Consider the following 15,333-nt stretch of genomic DNA (forward strand, 5'->3'; position numbering starts at 1 on the left):
GTCTAAATATTAAATAAAGGAGGACTTATATGGTAATTAGACCATAGCAAAAGAAGATGGATGGCTTTGTACTTTGAATTCATTAAAATGCATGTAAATTTAAAGGATAAAGTTGTAATTTGTTAAATAAAACTTAAGTAAAAATAAAATAACAATGCTATCATCTTCCAAAAGGAAGAACCACCGAAAATTAAGTTGTTAAAACACCATTTTTATCAAGCATGAAGTTCGGCTATGTACTTGGCTTGCATGTAAGTAATTTCCATCCCTTTTTTTGTGATTTTTATATTTTTGAGATCGTTGCAAGTAGGTTCAGGTAGCCTATACCTTCTTTTTTAAATCTATTAAAAATTTTAGAAGTTTCCATTGATGAATCTTGACTGTTTTTTTATGATAACTATGTGTTTAAAGCTTTGATTATAGTATTTGGTTGTTTTGTGAAGTGATTGTTGTTAGAATTTGATTTGAGAATTGAATTGTTAAAATGTCAAAATTTCAAGGTCTGATAGTGAATTTGATGTATAATAGGGACTGTTAAAAGGTGTAGAATATTTGGTTGTAATTGGTTCTTAGAAAATGTTCACTTTGATGAATTTTGGGTTAGAGGACTAAATTGCAAAAAGCTATAAAAGTTTAAGGAAAATGCATAATTAATGAAAAGTTAAGGGTCAAATGCATTGAATGGAATATGAAATGTGTATGAGATAAATATATTGTATTTAATTATTATATAGATCAAAATTTGAATAAAAAGACTAACCGAGGAAAAGAGAAAATAGCAGATTAGTCATTGCATGTTGATCAACATTTAATAGTAGGTAAGTTTATGGTGTTTTAATACATAAATGAATTTCTACTTGAATTCTTATAGTATAGTTCTTTAACTAAATGTTTATAGATAATTATTGAATGAATGCACATATGTGCCCCTATTTGTGCTTCGGTACCCCTAAACGCACATACGTGCCCCTGGTTGTACTTCGGTACCCCTGACTACACATACGGGCCCTGTTTGTACTTTGGTAATCCTGAATTAAAAAAATATGTGCATTGAGTATAGTTATACTTAGATTAAATGTTATACTATGTCCTTACAAAGCTATGTAAGCTTACCGATTTTTGTGGATTTTTTTGTAGATAATCGTTGTTGACATTTTGGAAGGATCAATCAACCGACTCACACTATCCATCTAAGTTGGTAGCTTTTGTGTCTCTTAAGGTAGTGGCCTGTATATATAGATAAATATGTAGTTTATGAATGAGATATGTGTTTTTTCTAAGGTATATTTTGAATGGATGAAGCAAGTATGCTTATATTTCATAGATAAACATTGATGGTTAGTTGTTGATTGAAGTGGATTTGATCATGGAGCAATCCTTAATTGCTTAATGTCTTATAAAGGAGGTCTTTTATGCATATTTTTGAACAATTTTTTAGTATATAATGTGGTGTCTTTGAATGGCATATTGGTTGGATGATATAGGTTAGTTGATTTGGTATATTGAGGTATGTTGTGGTAGTGCGTAGGTCTATTGAATGTGTGTATAATTGGAATGGTGGAATAGGTGTGGTTTGGTCTTAAAAAGAGTATGACTTTAGGTCAAATTTGGTGCACACGGCCTAGGACATAGGTTGTCAAACGGCCGTGTGCGGCCTAGGTCACGGGCATGTGTGGCAACTCAGAGAGTTACATGGCCTAGCACATAGCCTAACATATAGGCGTGTGTGGCATCTCAATGAGTTACACGGTAAGGACACGGGCTGAAACATAGCCGTGTGTCCCATGTTCGAATGTTACATGGTCCAGGGTGATGTCATACAACCACGTGACCCTTCTTTTCCAATTTTACAACTTTTTCTTAAAACTTCTATTTTGTTTCAAATTAGTCCCAGATTGCCCCAAAGCTATTTTTAAGGCCTCGAAGGCTCGATTTAGGGACAAACTGCCTATGATAGAGATACTTTTAATGTCATGTATTTTATTTAATGTTATATAGACAAATGATTGAAGATTGCTTGGTAATACTCCGTAACCCTAATCTGATGATGTAAACAGGTTAATGGTGTTACACCATGTCTATTAATTCATCATCTTGTGCTCCCATGGCTATTAAGTTCTTTATGAACTTGGCATAATTTGGCATTTTCTCCAAAGCTTCCACAATGGGTTTCTTGATATGTAATTGTTTAAGAATATCTTTAATTTTTAAAATTGTACCTCTTGTTGATACTTTTGGCGTCTCTACTGATAAGGAGGTGATGGAATGTTAACCTTGACCGAACCCCTTTTCTGAGGTGTTGATGTCCTTGTGTTTGCCATGGGCGTTGAACCTTTAGGATGATTCTGTTGTGCTTGGTTTTCTGTAGAAGTCACAAGAGCAGACTTCTGTCTTATGGGAACTTCAACATTTGATTGAACTTCCTCCTAATTCTTAGCTTCCATAGGCTCGTCTTCAATTTCAATAGTCCTTGGTTTCAACATTTTTCCACTCCTCATAGTAACAACTTCACATGGTTATTTACATGTACCATTTGGATTTATAGTGTTACTTGGCAAAGCTTCTTGAGGTTTACTTGTGAGCTCATTGGCTAATTGTCCTATTTGGTTCTCTAGATTCCTTAGAGTGGCATCATTTTTTTTCCATATATGCTTTCAATAAGTTATCCAAACTACTTAAAGAATCAGCTGGCTGAGATTTCTACATCTATTTTTGAAAAACCTGGAAAATGATTTGAATGTGAAGGCATATAGGAATTACCTAGACCAATCCCTTGCTTACTCAGGAGAAATTGGGATGATTCTGCTATGAAGGGTTGTAGTAAGTTGATTTCGATCCTAGACCACTTTTATTATAGTTTTGGTCGTCCTTGTAATAGATGGATTTTGGGTTTAATGGGTAGTCTTCGCACATATGAACATCTCCGCAATAAATACAAGAGATAATTTCAAACTAGCTTAGTTGTTGACTTGACACATTAGCATTAAAATCATTAGCAAAAAAGTTCTTAAGGCTGCCAAAAACGTAAGTAGATCATCTTCATGAACTTCAGCCACCCTTCTTCCTATGGCTACTTGAGTAGTCTGCCACTGATAACTATTGCTAGATATCCTTTCAAGGATCTCATATGCTTCATTTTATAATTTTACAAGAAGAGATCCATTGGCTGAAGCGTCTACCACCATTTTTATATGTGCATTGAGACCATTGTAAAAAGACTCCAACTGAATACAGTGAGGAATTCCATGATGAGTACATTTTCGCAACAAGTCCTTGAATCGCTCCCATGCATCATAGAGAGATTCATAGTCAAGTTGTTGAAATGTGAGATTTTATTTTTAAGCTTGGAATTTATACTCGGTGGAAAATTGTAACACCCCGAACCCGAAACCGACATCGGGGTCGAACACGAGGTGTTAACTGGCTTTAACCTCTTACAAAATTTATTTTCCAGACACTGCCCAATCTGTGTACTAGTCGTTTTAAAAAATCATATCTTGAGTTTCGTAACTCGAAAATCAGTTTCGTAATTTTTCCCAGAAACTAGACTCATGTGCCCATCTATGTATTTTTTTCTAGAATTTTTGGTTGGGCCAATTAGTACAGTTTATTAGTCAAAGTTCCCCAAGTTGCAGGGGTCGACTACACTGACCTTTGCCCATTACGACTGGGATATCTCCCTGCACGGGGCTTCAATACTGTTGCGGTTTGTTTCTATGGAAACTAGACTCAGAGAGGAATCTGCACATATATGGTACGACCCCTAATTATCTCTGGTTAATTTATAATGAATTTCCAAAGTCGGAGCAGGGAATCCAGAAACCGTTCTGGCCCTGTCCCACTAAAATCTGATTATCTCTTAATATACTGCCCATATGATCTTTTCGTTACTTCCTCATGAAAACAGACTCATCGAGCTTCGATTACGTAATTTATTCATCAATTAATTCCACTCCTACTATTTTTAGTGATTTTTCAATCTCATGACACTGCTGCTGCCAGCATCTGTTACGAAAGTAACTAGGTCCATTTCATGCCTACCCTCGATCCAACTCAATCGAACATTCGTGCCATTTTCGCATGGCTTAAAGTTTACATGCCATAATTCAAACACAACGTACTAGCTTATACATGCCAAAATGATCTTCTAAGCACACTAAGAAGAAAGTACCAAAACTAGCTATCCGGTGTGATGACTTCGATGACGGCCCGACCCCGCAAAAATTGATGAGTCCAAGCAACCTATAATGGGTGACAAGGAAACACCGAGTGAGTTTATAACTCAGTAAGTCATAAGCAATGCTCTACTATACATCAATAACATTATCACAAGAGGAACAAAATGGAATGAGACAATTTACTCCATCCATACCGAACCATGCCATAGTTCCTCCAACCTACCGATTCAATTTCATATCAATTCATGCATTCACAATTCATATACTCATCAATAGGACATTGAAGCATTTTCATAAATCAATTTATTTTCGTTACAATCAAACCACAAAACGGCCTTTCACCCATCCTACGATAAATTTTTATGTACGTGACTTCAAGTATAGTTGTCACATAGGTTCAACTTACCGAGCTCAACACCAAGTATACGCATAGCACATATTAGCCATGTACTCAAGACACTTACCCGATCCGCTGTCCGCGATCAGCTCAATAGTGTCGCACACATAGTGTCCATAATGATTCACGAATGTATATTGAGCCCGCACACTCAGTGCTATATAATCAACTCGCACACTTAGTGCCACGTAATCAAATCGCACACTTAGTGCTACATAGTCAGACTCGCACACTTAGTGCCGCATGGTCAATTCGCACACTTAGTGCATCATATTCATTTCGCACACTTAGTGCAACAAAGTCGAATCGCACACTTAGTGCTGTACAATTTAATCCCGCGCACTTAGCGCCAATCTCATGGTCATAAATGGTTATCCCGCACGTTTAGTGCCGAGATCAACAACTCATTACATCTTACCTCTTTTATTTCATTCAACAATTTCATCATCACATACGTACATGCATATATATATGTACATTTATTCATTCCATTCAGCATCAATACACAACATTATGACCATTGAAATAATACCAACTACATGCTTAATGACTTACCTCGTGTTGGGTAAGACGGTTCCAACTCGGCTACTCGATAACCTTTTCTTTGCCTTTGCTCGATTCACCTCCTTTAGCTCCTTGAGCTATATCAATAATTTAACTAGTTTAACCACCTTGCTAAATATTTACAATCCAATCTCACATGTATATGTATGTTAGTATATTCGGCTAATAATCTCATGCAACTACCAAAGCCGAATCAACTAAATATACTTATGTATATACACATATATCATCATCGAAATCACCTAAGCTTAGACATCGATTTTTAATTTCAAGTAAGTTGCCGAATGCAACCTTACTAAATTCTCATGGATTCAATATACCATTACCATGAAATCAACAACCAAATTCATAGACAATTTAGGAAAATCACATTACAAATCTCATATTCAAGCAAAGACCATGGCCGAAATGCACATATGACCTCATAACAAAAATATTGAACCTTTGGTTGCCCAATTAGCTTAACATCCATCAAATTTTAAATCAAGAAACTCACCTCATCTATAATCAACCCTCAATGCCCTAAAGCATCAAAAACAACCTCAAAGAAATACAACCATCCATGGCCGAATGTCCTAGCCGAATTGTTTTAACCATGAGTAACATAACAAGCATAGATCGTGTTTATGGATATACCGTGGCCGATTCAAGCTAATCACCTCCAAAATCATCAACCATTTTCGTTGCATATAACATATATAAACATGAATAAGTTTCATATAATCTCTTAACACATTAATTTCTTTCATCAACAACCTTTCCTTGAACACTTTCTCATGACCGATCGCTCATGTTATCAACAAGGTTCAAGGTTTGAACATGGGCTATTTAAAACATGCATGCATCTCTAAGACAACATTAAACATACCTTGGTCTAAAGGACCACCTTGGCCGAATCTTGTTTCCCCTTCTTCCTCTAGTTAGAACAATTGCAAAAGAAAGAAAATATGAACACTCCTTCTTCCCTCCTTATTAAGCATTCAACCTCCCTCATTTTTCATGCCACAACATCAAACACTCTCCCTAGGCAAGCAATGGCCGAATCCCTCCCAAGTTCCTTTCTCTCCTTCTTTTTTTCTTGGTTTTTCGGCTAGGTGATGGCAAGTATGACACCTTTTTTTTTTGTTCCCTTTTCTATTATTAATCCCATCATTTGTTCACCAAAGAAACATTTTAAATTAGAATGAGTGGAGCATTATCACTCCTTGGCCGGCCACCATAAATTTTATGGACAAATTGACATGCAAAACCACTCTTTTTGGTACATGCACTAATAGACCATTTGAATTAGACTATCATATTTTTACAATGTCTCAAATTGATCCCAATTAATAATTTCTCATGCAATTGGTAAAATTAGGGAGTGAAACTTCCACATACTCATGTTCACACATAATAAGCATAGAATATAGCAAGTAATTATTTTTTTACGACTCGGTCTTGTGGTCCCGAAACCACTTCCCGACTAGGGTAAATTTTGGGCTGTCACAAAAATACTTCATCAATAATCGTTCAGTCCATTCTTGCTATGTTGATACAGAATGAGGTGGTAAGGAATTCAACCATGCTCGTGCTTTTTCTTTCAGCGAGAATGAGAATAATTTAACCTCAAAGCGTTTTCAACTACTCTGGCTAGCTTGAATGAATCACTTACTTCCATGAATAAACGAAGGGGAAGATGTGGATCTTCGGTAGGCTTTCCACTAAATTGACCGATCATTTGCAACATCTGGAACATATCTAGCTTTAATTCAAATTAAGAAGCCTCAATCTCAGGCCACACAATTGTCAAATTGAATCCATTGAATAAAGGCACAGCATATTGGCAGATGGGGTGGTCTCTATAATCAACAACAATGACCATATTATAAGCGTTGTAAAAAGCTCCTTAGTTTTTATTTTGTCCTACAGGATATATAATCACCTGAAAATAGAAAAATAAATATATTTAAAGCAAATTGCAAAATAATTATCTTCACAAATAATAACAAAATACAGTACTCGACAATGGTGCCAAAAACTTGGAACGACGGAGATGTGCAAGTGTACACAATCGCAACAAGTTATAAAGCAACAAGTATTGTCAACTTATCGTGCCCACAAAGACTGTGCAAGTGACTATTTATGAAATGCAAAATTTAACAATTTCGTGGAGGAAAAATATGTTGATTTGAAGAGGTGTTATAAAAACTAAAAATTAAATAAGAAAATAAAAAGTAAAAATTTCTAAGGCCCTTAACCATAGAATTAAGGCCCTCAACCATAGAGGCAAACATTTACTTATGCCAAAAATTAACAAATTAAATATTCAAATTTTTGGGGTGTTACACAATTAGTCATTTGAATTGACATAGAGATATGGTCAAAAAATTATTGAGTTTTAGTTGGTATGTATGTGCATTAGTTAGTAAGTTACTGAGTTGTAGTGAAATTATTCATAACAACATGAACACAATTTTAATAATTCTAAGTTTAAAAATAAAATTAATCTAACACATTTATGTCATATTGGTTAAACTCATTTTTAGAAATCATGCATTGAAATTTTTACTTTTTATTTTCTTAGTTTATTTTTAGAAATCAAGCATCAAATCTCACTTTTTGGAAATTATGTTATTTTATTTCTAAGTCTATCTATGTTCTTTTGACTTAAGCATTATTTTCAGTCAATTTATATTAGAATAAGCTTATTGGTTTAGTGGTATTATGTTGGTTTACCCTTCGCTTTTATGTTGGAGTCCTGGCATGAGTAAAAGATTGAATTTATTTTTGTTTGTTATTTTTAATGTGCTATCCAAGTTGGTGTGTTGGAATTGGATTAAAATTCTAGATAAGTTGGTGGGAGGTTAGTTAAGATTTGGTGTTTATTTTAAATTAAAAGATTATTGTTTAATTTTTAATTTTAATTTTATTTTCCAAAAGTCTGCTTCCCATATTTCCATGTTCTTTATTTTTTTTTTAATTTTAGTTTTGTTGGTTCTTCCTCTTGCGTCTCTTTTTCTATTTTCTTTTCCAAATCAAATCCAAGTGCTATTACGATACTACTTTCCTCCAATTGTCAATATTGTTTGGCTCATAATCTATTTTTGCTTCCAATTTCCAGTTTGTTTTTTTCGATTCAGTAAGTAATTGGGGTAGGTGAAGCTTCAGTTTTTTTATGGTTGTTGGATAAGTTGGGGGTTTTCGTTATTCTTTGTAATGGAAAGATTCATTGATTGTGTTATTCATTTTAATGCTCAATTAGGGGACAACCGTGAGTCGGGTGATGTTCCTCCAATGATTTAGTTATCGTGGGTTGCTGTTCTTGAGGGTAAGTAACTGTGTTCGTTGTTATTACGGTCAATTTCTTTAAGTTGTGGCTTAAGTGTTGTTGTTGGATTACGTTTTACCGCTCGAGTTTTGGTGCTCATCAATTAATTAATTCATTGGAATGGTCACTATAGGTACTGGAGTGTTCATCTTTATATCCGCACCAGAAATTAATCAGGTGTGTAACGAAAAATATGAAAAATAACGAACGAAGAAAGTCGAAAAACTTCACAGTTGATGCAACACGGCCATGTGGTAGGCTGTGTGTGACACATGACCGTGTGACAAACCGTGTGAGACACACAGTTTGGGCTATTTGAGTCGTGTGGACCACACGAGCGTGCAGACCCAAAATTCTAAAATTTTTCCTAGGGTTGTATACATTGTATGGATCGAACGTAGACCTTTCCTAGGGTCAGTATACTATTAAATAAGCTATAAAACACAAGTTCTGATTATCTATTAATGTTAAATTGGAAATAAAATGTATGTTTGAAGTGATAAGAGAGAGGAAATACTTGTAATATGCCTTGATTAAATATGAAAAATGTAAACATATATTTTGTATCTGTTATTGCAAGCATGCACATTGTAAGTTATGACCGTTTTAGTGATGACTATATGAGTAAAATTTTCGGACGAGATTATTACGAAAATTACGAGTTTCAGGCTTTTAATTCGTGTTTAAATCATATTGCGTTCTGGTTTTAGGCTTAATTTTTATTATAATGAGCCTAATATTGTATTTATTGGCTTTAATTATTTTATTATTATTTTATTTCAAATTTTTATAGTTATTAAGTATTTTAAGTTATTTAGGAGTTTTATATCAATAAGAAAGTTTAGATTAAAACTACTTCTTTTTTAGGTTAAACAGTTTTATTTAAATTTATTTAGCTAGCCTATATAAATGTCTTTCCATTATACATAGAACAATCAATTCATTATTATTCAACTTCTCTTTTGAGTTAATAAATACTTTTTGAGTTTTTCTTTTCAAGAATTTCTCATGAGTTTTCTTTTAGAAGAGTTTTGACAATTTTTTCAAATTGCGGAAAGTTTCTGCATAAAATTCAACCCACATGATATTTTTTTAATTTTTCTTTAATTATCTATTTTTTTCACTATTGCGATCACTTTTCTTCGTGGGAAATATTTTTTAATATTCTAAAATAGTGCCAAGAATCAATATGTAAAATTTTAGATCGTTTGAAAAACATTTAACCATTGAAAAATATTTTTATCGAAAACTTTCTAGGTAAAAAGAATTGTTTGAAGTTATGTGCTAGAAACCAGTTTATAAGAACACCTAAAATGCCCAAGAATCTGATACCAAATAATAGAGACAAATGTGGATTAGTGTGGAAGAGATCATAAAGTTTGTCCAAGTTTCAATTTGACTTATGGCTCTAGATGTTCAAAAAGAAACTTGGATTCTAACACAACAAGAAACACAAATGAATCCAAGCCAGATAAAAAAATGAAACAATTAAAATAAATAACTAAGTTAAATAAAATAGAACAATAAAGAAGATAGACGAAAAAGATAGAATGTGGCATGTAGAAGTCCTAAGGGGCCTTGGAAACAAGAAGAATTCACAACCCTTTTCAAGTGGCTCTAATTTCCCCTTCAAGAAAGAAAACTTGGCAAGAAAAAGTTTAAAGATAATTCCTAACAATTTGAAAAGATTGTTAAAACTCTTTTAAAAGAAAATTCAAGAAAATTTCTTGAAAAGAAAAACTTAAAGAGAATTTATTAACTCAAAAGAGAAGTTGAATAACAAATTGGTCCCTTTGTGTACAATGTAAAAGTCTTTATATAGGCTAGCTAAATAAATCTAAATACAACTCTTAAGTATACTAGAACTCTAATTAACCTAAACAAGAAGAGTTTTAAACTAAACTTTCTTGTTGACATAAAACTCCAAAATAACTTAAAATACTTAATAATTATAAAACAATTTAGAATAATAAAATAATAAAATAATAAGAACTGATAAATGCAATATTGGGATCATCTTTAATAAAAATTAAGCATAAAACCCGAATCTAATATGATTTAAACTCGAATTAGAAGCCCGAAACTCGTAATTTCCATAATAATCCTGTCCAAAAATTCTGCTTGCGCAGTCTTCACTAAAATAGTCCTAACTTGAGTTTCCAAAATTGAAATCGAGTGATTCAAAGTGCGTTTCAAAGCTAAGAGATGGATATTTGAAAGCTATTCAAACATATTAATCCAGAAATCCTTTGATCTATCCAAAAATTTGATGTAAGTTGACTAATATTATCAGCTTGAAAGTTGACAACTTAGTTGAATTGACTTTAATACATTTCAGTCATTCTGTGCATGTATCATTCCTCGTTTCCTAGAAAAGATTTGTCCTCATATATTGGATTTTTGATTGAATCTTGGTTTGATTTACTTGATCTTTGATGTAACACTCCATACCTGGCTTGGATGCTAAGCCGAATATCGAGATGCCACACCACCGTCTCACTACTTGTTCATCTAAAATGACATGTTATTTCTCATGCATCTTTTTTTTATTATTATTAATGATAGCATAGAATTATCGTGAATTATAAACCATGCCAAGAATTCATAAAATAGCATAACATGGGAATTAATCATGCATTAGGACCACTTATCAAATTTTCCTAAAAATGTCGTAGGTATCGACCGCTTCTATGGTATCAATATTTCCTTTAAGTTGTATCAATACCACCTTGAAAATTGATATCAAACTAGCAATCTGTTTCTCACTGAATTTTAAAACATCGAAAAAATATCGGTACCTTCCACAAGGTATCAATAATAACACCCCGAGTATTGATACTCGGGCCAAGGTATTAATACCAAATTAGTATTCCGACTCCCTATACTTTTGAAAATATAGAGGTAAGTTAAAAAAATTCATCATATAAAAGCATTTAAATCATTCAAACTTCGTCCTTAAACATCATGCTTCATTCACCTAGTCACATAAGCATCAAAATGTCTAAACAATAAACCAAACACCATGTCCAAGTTCACAAGCTTCCAAACATATGCAATATACAAATAATCTCTAGTACATTTTAACAAAATTGAAATAAATGTCTACCACATTACCTTTTTATTCCCTACAACTAGAATAAGCAAAACACCTACTATAATGAATAAAGAATAGCTTGGATCAATCCCTCGAAGACAACACCGCTCACATCGGGAACACGACTACTTTACAAAGGATAAAATGGAGCGGGTGAGCTTAACAAGCTCAGTGAATTCCTAGAACAACCACTACGCAAAAAAGTCGTCACGCATCAACCAAACAACATACAACATATTCCTAAAATGTCATTAACTTAGTGTCATAATTCACATATTTAGTCATATTCCATGCATTCTTTTACACTTTATTTATACAAACATTTAGGCATACATATATCAATATTCTAACACATATCAATCACATATAAGCACATATAATTACATTTAATCAGATTTAGTCACAGTGTATCATAATTTGGCTCTTGATTTTATGAAACAAGTGGACTCTATCACCACTCATCGGATACAAGGATCTCCAACACACCGCACATAGACTTGTAGAGTCAAACATATCCCATAAGTGAAGCATATAGCTAACACTCTCCAACACACCACACATACATATCCCAGTAAATGGAGCTTGGCTCACACTCCCTTATCTCTCCAAAATTGTCCCTACACCTCAGTGCCCCATATATCACAACACAAATAAGTGAGTACTCACAATCCTATGGTATGCCAACTATATCCAACAGTTCATCAATTCAAAAGGCCAAAATATCCATAATGTCATCAAATATTACTATTGATTATCTGCATATATTCATTATATAATCATATAATTAGCACATTATACACACTGTCACATGGCATGAATGACATAACCTCATATTTACTGTCACAACAGTCATCACAACATGTTCATATTTCATCATATCATAATTCTTTTTATCACAATTCACAAACATATTTATTACATATTTAGCATAGGTAAAAGAACACTTACACTCGAAATTTAGAGAAAGGGTTTAGGCTACATCTAAATCCTCAAATATACAACGAATCACTTACAAACAGCTATTCCAAAACACTCACCAAAATATTTGCTTTTGCTAAAAAAACCAAAAGCTTAGACAAGCTTTCTTTTACCTTTATCTCTACTCGTTGAAGGTCCTATTGACTTCGACACTTCAACAAGACAAACCATACTTATATTTAATCAACAATTAGTCAATAACTCACCTCAAACAGTCACAAACACAAGCCTAAAATACATTCTTTTCTAACTAAAACCTTTAGCACAACAAACTTAAAATTCAAATAACTCGATCTATGCTTAATCTTTTTGCATGAAATGAATTCCATTCATCCACGACAAATTTCCAACCTTTAAACTTCACAAAACTATGCATTTTAAGGTATCAAAGTTTTTTGACAAGTTTTGTCATTACAAAGAAAATTCATTAAAACCTAGGAAATCCTTCATGAATCTTCAAAGTTACTTTAGAAAGCTTCTAATTAGGTTTAAACTAATTGAAAAACACTTAAAAATAAATTTTTATCCACAAACTCAAAATTCACCACTAAAGACATGATTTTTAGCTTTTAATCAAAATATGCGACTTAATGGCTAAAAATTCTATTTTAAAGACCCAATAACATTAAAAACTAATAATAATATGAATGGTTACCTTTGATGAGAGGAATAACGAGTTTTTGATGCAAATCTAAAAAATCCACAAGTGGAGAAGATGATGAAATTGATGAGATTTTTGGGTAATTTCTTAAAGATTTAGAGAGGTTTAATGCTTGGAAATGATAGAAATTCAAAGTATTATAGTTTAAGAGTCAACAAACAATTGAGAGAGTGGGGAATAGAAATGGACGGGAACACTAAGGAGATGGGAAGAAGCATTCGTGAAAATAACTAGGAATAAGGGTTTATTAGGCTCATTTTGAAAAATTAGTTTAAGTGCTTCATAAAGACTCACAACTTGGACCTTTTTACAAATTAGTCCCTTTTTCTAAAATTAAAGATATTTAAAACTCGTTACCAAAAAATGACTTAACTTTACGAAAACCATTGTCGAAAACATTATCGAGTACTAACCTTATAAAATTCTAAGCTGATATAGGCCAAAATTCCTAAAATATCCTTAAAACTCTTAAGCCCTATTTTGGGGTGTGACATTTGACCTTGTTGTTGGGGCTTGAGGTAGTGTAAGCCCATCACATCCATAGGTCTAAAATTGGGACTTGAGAGTCGTATCATATGGACTTGAAGGAAACCTAGCCTAAGGCACCTACATGTTTAAGGTTACCTAGTGAAAGCAAGAATATATAATCTATATGCAATAAAATTAGATTCTCATATGATAAGTGGATACTTTATTGGTTATCCAAATAAATTTATAGGATATAGGTTTTACGTAGCAAATCATAATCCAAGAATCACAGAGACAGATAATGCTAGGTTTCTTGAGAATGATGAAGTTAGTAGGAGTGTTTCAAAACAAGTTGTGGATATAAATAAGTTAACGTAGAATTTTCTACACTTATAATGTTCTTTTACCCACAACTACCACAAACGTTGCTCCAACCATTAATCAATATCCTAATAATATTGAACAATAGATGAAACACCCCTAGAAGAAACTAACTCACAAAGGTATGCTGAAAATGAAATGCAAATAATACCATTAGGAAAATCTCAAAGAGAGAGAAAACCAAACAATCCTGTTGATTATGTGGTTTATTTGCAATAGTCAAGTTTTGATAATGGAACCAATAAAGATCTAGTTTCATTTTCACGAGCCTAAATAGTGAAGAGTCAAATATGTAACACCCTAAAATAAGGCCTAGGAGTTTTAAGGATTTTAGCTTTAGAGTGTTCAGAATTCTGTGACTTGGTACACCGTAGATGTTTTCGACTATGGCTTTTAGAAAATTAAATCCATTTCTGAAAATGAGTTTTAAATATCTTTAATTTTGAAAATGAGACTAATTTGTAAAACAGTCAAAACTTAGAGTTTTTAAGAGACAATTAGATCAAATTTTAAAATTCAACCTAAAAACCCCCATTTATAGTTTTATTTTCACGTTAGTTCTTCTCCATAACTTGTTCCTGTCTTCCCTTTGTTCTCCCAACTCTTCCATTCAATTTTCTTTGCCAAACTTAGATTTAGTTGATTCCTATCACTTTCCAAATCATTAAACCTCCATAAAGTCCAAGAAAAGCACCCAAAAACACCATAGATTCATCCATTGTCAAGCTTGTGAGTTTTTCGGGTTTTTGATCAAATGCTCAGTTACTCATCAAATAAGGTAACAATTCAATTCCTAATTAGTTTTAAATGATATGTGGTCTTTTAAATGGAATTTTAGCCATTAAATCGTATGTTTTAAATAAAAGCTGAAAATTGGGTCGTTAATGGTAGATTTTAAGTTTTTTGGTAAAAACATGGTTTCAAAGTGTTTTCAACTTATTTTAACATGATTAGAAGGTTTCTAAACTTAATTTATATTTTCACTAAGGATTTCTAGGGTTTTAATGAGTTTTCCTGAAAATTGCCATAAACATGTCAAAAATTTGTATACCATGAATTGGGTAGTTTTGCATAGTTTAAAGGTTGAGAATCCGTCGTAGGTGAATAATTAGATGAACAAAAATAGTCTTAGGCAAAAAGATTAAATATAGATCGAGATATTTGAATTTTAAGTTTGTTATGTCGAAAGTTTTAATTGTATGAGAATTAAGCTTAAGCTTGTATTTTGGTTACTTGAGGTGAGTCCATAGCTGATTGTTAATTGTATTTGTTGTATGACTTACTATGTTGAATCGTCAAATC

At 32.8% G+C, this 15,333-nt stretch overlaps 1 non-coding gene across 1 annotated transcript; it reads left to right on the forward strand.

Moving 5' to 3' along the window:
* The first annotated feature begins 3,240 nt into the window (after nucleotides 1-3,240).
* Nucleotides 3,241-3,346, forward strand: LOC121231170 (small nucleolar RNA R71). Its single transcript, XR_005929237.1, has one exon. It is a non-coding gene; the product is annotated as a small nucleolar RNA R71 (small nucleolar RNA).
* Nucleotides 3,347-15,333: the final 11,987 nt, after the last annotated feature.

The sequence above is a fragment of the Gossypium hirsutum genome, chromosome A06 (assembly GCF_007990345.1).
Source record: "Gossypium hirsutum isolate 1008001.06 chromosome A06, Gossypium_hirsutum_v2.1, whole genome shotgun sequence".
In the NCBI taxonomy this organism is placed as follows: Eukaryota; Viridiplantae; Streptophyta; class Magnoliopsida; order Malvales; family Malvaceae; genus Gossypium; species Gossypium hirsutum.